Raw genomic sequence first — 7,552 nt, forward strand, 5'->3', positions numbered from 1 at the left:
TTTTTCACATACAACGAAAAATAAATATATGAACATATTTTTTGTTTATTACCATCACAAATGATAATATTCTCACAAGGAACCAAAAAAAAATTCAGTAAATAATTCTCGTCATTAATGGGTTAAAGAGCTCAGCAGCTAATTAGTTCCTATCTAATTACTTAAAGAACTCCCCACCCATCCCCCTTTCATGAAATGTCATGAAATCATAAATCAACGTAGAGAGATGGCAGTGGTACCGTTGGATAGGGCAGAATGTCAGCTTTAAAATGAGTATAAAAACCGAAAAAGTGAAAATTTTCAATTTTAGGGTAGACGCTCCCCTTAAACTTAAATTGAAACATGCAAAATACAGGTCTATACTCTAGGTTCCCTCACCATAAATTGCTGGCTCCTGCCTTTGATAGTTTCTATGTAATTTCAAAAAAAGTGATGGTCTTTGTTACCCCAGTTCTTGGGGTATCTTAGACCAGGTGGTAAAATCAATTATATTTTTTGGTAAAATAACTCCAAATAACTGCAGGTTTTGGTGCATTTTAGTAGAACTCTACTAGTTACAGATGCAAATGACAAATTTGAGGAAAATGTCATAGCTTTGCAAATGGGGGGTGCCGCCCCCAATTCCAAATGGGAGAACTTTGGCCACCTAATGTCAGCCGTGAAGGGGTAATATTGACCGGCTTGGAAATTAAGCAAAAATTACCATATATAAGACTCTGTAGAGTCTGAAACATAAAGAAAAAACATAATAGGTGTATCAAACATGAAATATGTTATATATGGTAATTTTAAATTAATTTACAAGCTGGTCTATGTTACCCCGTCAGGGCTGACATTAGGTGGTCTAAGTTCCCCCATTGGGGGATGGCACCCTCCATTTGCAAACTATGACACTTTCCTAAAATTTGTCATTTGTATATGTAACTAGAAGAGTTCTACTACAATGCATCAAAACCTAGTTATTTTACCAAAAAAAAAAATTAAAAAATTGGAGGGGTGGTCTGACAGGCTTTAAATAATAGCTTTTTTTCATGGGGCCACATTTTTAATTTTTTAACCTATTAGATATGCAAACTTTTTATATCTTTCTATTGTGTAACGTAGCCTCAGTATTAGGCCTTTGATGCCCATTGACAAAATTTTTCTATGTCAAATAGTTTTTGAGTTTTGGGGTTTTTGTTAAAAAATGAAAAGTGGTCTAAGTTACCCCGGGAGTCTAAGTTAACCCATTTTACGGTATTTGATACAAATTCTATACAAGTTGGCTTAGAATGCTACATTCTTAAAACAGTAGCAAACTTCCTACAATAGCAAAATAAGCATAGTAGTTGCAAAACAAACAAAAGAAAAATGTTACGGTATGGCATTTTGACAAAATAAGGAACTGAGAATCAAGTTCATTGTAAGTTTTGAGAAATAATGATTGAGGTGCATGAAGATTCTAAAGACCCTGATTAGCAGGCAGCACATAACTAGATTTGTATGTATCACTGTGAGACCCAGTCACTGCTCAGAACTGCTTATAATTGAGTCCCAGGAGCTTGTTTGCCCAGTGCCCAACATAAACTTATCCACACAGCTGGACAGAGGGCAACCACACTGTGCCTCAGAAAAAATCATTTTATATTCCCTGTATTATCATGGAAGATTATTTATCAGTGAAATTTAAGAAATTATAGGAGAAGTTTAAAATTTCTCATGGGAGGTAATTCATCTAGCAGGAATTTTGCAGTCCAAAAATGGCAGGAAAAATCTAGTTGAGGCTCAAGCCTCAAATTACAAGTCAGTAAGACGGACAATAAATTTATAATTCCATTTCTTCAATCTGTGCATTGTGCAGTAAATTATTGAAAAAGATGCTTTGAGCCATAACTGAAAATGTTTTAATCATGGATGTGCAGCAACAGCATGGCCATATGGCAATGTATATAGCATATAGGTATATATACAGTGGGGGGAAATAAATATTTGTACACTTGAAAAATCGTATTTTAATGTATGTAAGTACACAAACTGAACAGGAGAAGTGTTTTATATTATGTATAGAGACACATAGTATTCAAAAATACTATCAAAAGAAATTAAATCTCAATGCAACAAAAAACAATGCAACATGTTCACTCTTTGGGTGAAAAAAGTATTCATACAAAACAATAAATCTGCATTATTTTAATTTAATACTTGGTTGAATACCCTTTATTCAGCTCAACAGATACCAGTCTATTTCTATACGTCTCATTTATTGTTTTGTACGAATACTTTTTTCACCCGAAAAGTGAACATGTTGCAATGTTTTTTGTTGCATTGAGATTTAATTTCTTTTGATAGTATTTTTGAATACTATGCGTCTCTATACATAATATAAATCACTTCTCCTGTTCAGTTTGTGTACTTACATACATTAAAATACGATTTTTCAAGTGTACGAATATTTATTTCCCCCCACTGTATTAATTAATAAGGTTTCATTGGAGACCAGAGAATTTGTTTTATTGACAATTTTCTCATTAGTTTTTCTCAATATATTGAACAATATTTTTCATTCAAACTGGTAAATCGAAAATCAGGGTACCAATGGACATTTTTATTTTGTTAACAACCTTTCATATGTATCAAACATTCATTTTCAAGTTACAAGAGGCATTGAGTGATGAAATTTGGATTGACATAGGTATAAAATCATGTAAATAGGATACGGTACTAACTTGTAATAAATTAATTATCTAATCAATTGCATAAAATTTAATAAGGGAAGCAAATTTCAAGTCTAAAATGGCCCACATATAGATGGCAGCACTAGCAGTGGCAAGCAAAGGAACTACTGTACTCAAGTGTTTAGCACATCACACTAAGATAATAATATCATATTCTGTTTAGACCCAATCTTGAAGTGCTACAGCAACATATTTTCCATTACTAAGTATTTATTTATTTGTGGCGGGCTATGGTGCAGCTGCATTGTGTTGTGCAATGGAAAACATGGGCAAAGGTGACGTCACTGCAAGCTCTGCCAATGGCCGGCAAGCACAAAGGCAGGAGTGTGACGAGATTGAGAGTGGACAAAAGTAGCCAATGATCGTGATTCATGAATTAGATTTTTGATAGGGCTATATTAATTTTGATTGTGATATTGACAATAATTTTGATTGTGATAGTAAGAGTATTGTAAATCTTTGAACGACAACGTTCTAATGTTGTGAAGAACAACAGGGAGTTGTCAAGGCCCACTGGCCCATGGGGTCACATTAATCATTCGAAGGGGGATTGTTCATTTCGGCCGGATTGTTCATGCCAGGTTTAAACCATTGAAAAGGGTGGTGAGCCAGGTTGAGACCGCCGTAGCAACAGTTCAAGGCAAATGCCTTGGAGCCTTGAACTGCGATAACAAAAAGGCAGATCGACAAAAGTACTTACCCTACCTCCCATGAGAAGTTGAGAGATTTCCACTCTGATCACTGAAAATTTAGTAGGGTTAACGTGGTATATTCCGACATCATGGGTAATTCCGTCACCTCTTTAGTTTTTCCTTTATATTAAGCTTTGTTTTAGTTCCATGCATTCATTGATGGTTGAAATGGTGATGTCATACATTTTTGTGTCAAACTACTGCCAAAACACTAGGTCTTGGCCATCTAGCGGGAAAATATTGAGATCCAAAGAGAGACGATGCAAGCAACCCAGTGAGACCATCGAAAAATGTCAAATTTGACAGTTGACCTTGCTCTACCAAATAGTGAATAACTGTTTGTATAGGAAGAATATTATGGTTTGAGACTTTTAAATACGTCTGTGAATATAAACATTTCTAATAATGTACCAGATGTACATTGCTGTACATCATTGTGTGTTTCTTTTATTTGTTTACTAATTGACTTCTTATTAGGAGCAAAAATTTGCTACTAAATATGATGTTCAGGTTAGTGATAAAACATCTATATCTGTTCTACCCATTTTTTCAATAAAATTGTTATTCTCATCTGTAATTTCTTATGAAACATGCTACAGTTTCCTTTCTTAAATAAAATCAGTTCCTAATATCCTGCTATAAATAATTAAATGCTTCCAGTCCACAAGCTTACCTCTTCTGCTTGGATAAATTCTGGCAGTTGATTTTGGATGCCTGTTACCTGAGAGACCTGAAAATTAATTAAGCAGTGAATGCAAACATACAATGCAACGTTATACATATACTAAATGTTATCCACTTCTCTATAGTGTGAAAATTAGACATTCATATTTCACTATATTATAAAAAACTGCATAATTGGCATAAATTAAAAAAGGAATAAACTAGAACTTAAAGAGTAAAGACAACCTCTCACTTATGCATTAAGACTCCTGATACAATAACAAACACAATAACTCCAACAAAGAAAGCAAGGTCTACATACCTTGTAGACCTTGTATATTAGCAATAGATAAACATGACTGTATTTAATTGTAAAAATATCTCAGTTATTGATGGTAACTTACAACAACTTCAGAAGTTTTAGGATCAGAAGATAAAGGGTCAGCTTCTGGTGGGGGTTGTGGAATACTTAATGTGTCTAGCTTCTCCTTCAATACTTTGAGCTGAGCTTTGCCCTCACATGCTTCTCTCCGCAGATGTACAAGTTCAGCCTGCAGTACAAAATGTTACATCAGAATAGGAAAAAATCTAATTCACATCAATTTAAAATTATTTTCTTTTTCTTCAAATGGTACTTCCTGATTGCAGACTGGGTCATATTTTGATTACTCTTATTTATTTATTATTATTATTATTACCTATTATTATTATTAATTTAGATTTTTCTGGAATAACAATGATTGTTCACCAATGGACTTTTAGGAAAGAAGATGGTTAACAAAATATCAAGATGAAGAAAACCATTCCATTTTATAATATATACAATGTATATTATATAAATTGTATACCGGTATTATATACTATATAATATAGGCCACTAAGTCAAGGCACTTTTCCATAAACTATAATAAAATTGCAAGAACAATCAGTAGTAATAAGTATATATTGAGACCCTAGTGCAAAGAACATACCTCTAACTTGGCATTATTTTGAAAGATGGTTTGGGCTTTGTGTGTAAGTTGTGCAAAGCAGGATGACAAAGCCTGAAGGTGTTGCTGAGCTTTCTTTAGAACGTCTTCTTCCTCCAACTCACATACATCACCTGTAACAAATATACGAATTGAATACAATTGAAATATAATATGAAATTCACCTGTAAATACAATCGAAATATAAATCAATTATACCGGTATTCATGGTTGAGAAATTCAAATTATACATAAGGAAATTAGTTTATACCTTATTGAAACAGGCTTTGAAATGGAGATAACTTGATGCATAATTGAAAATTAATATTTGATGCATTTCAATTAAAAGAAATTAACTCAATTTAGATACAGTTAATTTTAATGATGCATCAAAATTTCAAATATTGAAAGCAGTGTTCTGTTGTCAATCAAATGGCAGAAGTCAAATACAATCGTGCCAAAATTACTTTTTTATAGATAGGTGGTATAATAGCAAATCATCATGATTCTATTATACATATAAACAGAATTTATATATACATTCAGGGAAAACAGCAGAGATTTAATATTGATTTTGTACTTAAAACATTGAATTTTCAAGCATCATTGCACATCATAAACATGTACTGCTAAAAAGATGTACCAATGTTAGAAATCATTCATGCCTTCTCAATTTAAATTAGATTCTATATGCAGTCTGTTCATTTAATACAGTGAAATTTATTGCCTACATAAAGCTCCTCATGGCAGAGCTTTTACATCAAGATTTGCAAATTTCAGCTTTTTGTATAACATTTGTTGCCTGCATTCAGCCATGAGAGGGAATCTTATTATCTTAGGACTTTGAATGCAGAGTCAGACCAGAGCCGCTTTTCTATTAAATGCCTTCTTTACTTACTTATTACTTTTACTTATGTTATTTAATGTCTCATGATTTTTATATTAGATTTTTTACCAGTTCAGCCCAGATATATAATAGGTATAGTATAGTCAGATGATGCAAGACACAACACGAGTTTTGAAGTAGGAAAAGATAAGCCCATTCTAACTGCATTGGATAAAATTTGACGGGAGGATATGGTGAAGCATTTGCATTTCCTAATTTCTAGCCAGCTTTAACAAACATTGTAAAGAACGTTTCAAAAATAGATATACCGTCAAATGGGGTAAAAAGGGACAGGCGGGGTAAAAAGGGACAGTCCTACAACATTTTGTAGAAATGTTGTAGCAGCTAAACTAACTAAAATATTGCAAAACTAAAAATAGTGGTGTAAAGTTCAACATTTTTACTATCTATGCAGCATAAAGCAAGTTGAGAAATCATACATTTATTACCTCTAAAAAAATCCCTGAAAAAAGTGTGAAAAGTGAGATTTTGGAAAAGTACCTCTGCTAAGGTCTGTAGCAGAAAAAATATTTGTCGTATTGAAAATTTTTACTTACATAAAAGTTGCACACTAGTGTTATTTTAAAAACGCGATTGACAGAATTTGCATATATCATTCCAAGAAAAAATGGTGGCCATTTCCGCAAAACGGGGTAATAAGGGACACCCCTAAAATTGCATTTACAATAGAACCTTGCTCAGCAAAGGCGCCAGTTAATGAAAAAATCAATTAACACCAAAGAATTTTGATTACCGTAAAATGGGGTAACTTAGACCGGCGGGGTAACTTAGACCGCTTTTCGTTTTTTTAACAAAAACCCCCACAACTCAAAAACTATTTGACATAGAAAAATTTTGTCAATGGGCATTAAAGGCCTAATACTGAGGCTACATAACACAATAGAAAGATTTGAAAAGTTTGCATATCTATTAGGTTAAAAAAAGTGTCTGCCTCTACACGCCAGTGATGTGTCTGCCTCTACACGCCAGTGATGTGTCTGCCTCTACACGCCAGTAATGTGTCTGCCGTAGCCGCTGCTTCTACACGCCACTATTGTGTCTGTAACTTGAAACTACAAGCATATTTACTGTGGCAATTACAGTAAGTTATTAGTAATTGGAATTTCACATAAAATCAAGTAACCACAGAAGTGGCACCCAATACTTTCAGCAAGGAAATAATTGCACACTTGGAAAATATGACAATCCAGAAAACTTCATAATTATTTCAAGCATGTGTTTCGGTGGTTGGAACTTCGGTTCTTTTCCTCTTATGTTTTGCTCCAGTAAATTGGATTTCTCACCTTGAATACTCACTCATACGAAAATATCATCGAACTTTTAGCGTCACCGTACCATGGCATTCGTTTGACCGGTGGTTGGTAGAGCTCTGATAATGCATACATACAAGTGCATATTTTAAAAAATGAGCAGCAAAGGCACGCGCGAAACTCGAGTGTTGAGCGTGTGTTTTAAGATGGTTCAAATTCTCTTCTTGTTATTACGAATATCGAATGCAACAAATTACTGATTGTTGCATCAGGAAATACTACAGTAAATTTCGTGTTCGTGAAGAGTGCCGGTAAAAGCATTTATTTTCATTGCAATTGCAAAGAAGTTCATATAATG

General features: G+C 33.6%; 1 non-coding gene across 1 annotated transcript; it reads right to left on the bottom strand.

The window, feature by feature from the left end:
• Positions 1-4,077: 4,077 nt before the first annotated feature.
• Positions 4,078-5,166, bottom strand: LOC108672933. The gene is made up of 3 exons (XR_007156683.1): positions 5,041-5,166; positions 4,474-4,620; positions 4,078-4,136 (listed from the first exon to the last, which is right to left on the bottom strand). It is a non-coding gene; the product is annotated as an uncharacterized LOC108672933 (transcript).
• Between the last annotated feature and the right edge of the window lie 2,386 nt (positions 5,167-7,552).

Source organism: Hyalella azteca, unplaced genomic scaffold (genome assembly GCF_000764305.2).
Source record: "Hyalella azteca isolate HAZT.00-mixed unplaced genomic scaffold, Hazt_2.0.2 contig5264, whole genome shotgun sequence".
Classification (NCBI taxonomy): Eukaryota; Metazoa; Arthropoda; class Malacostraca; order Amphipoda; family Hyalellidae; genus Hyalella; species Hyalella azteca.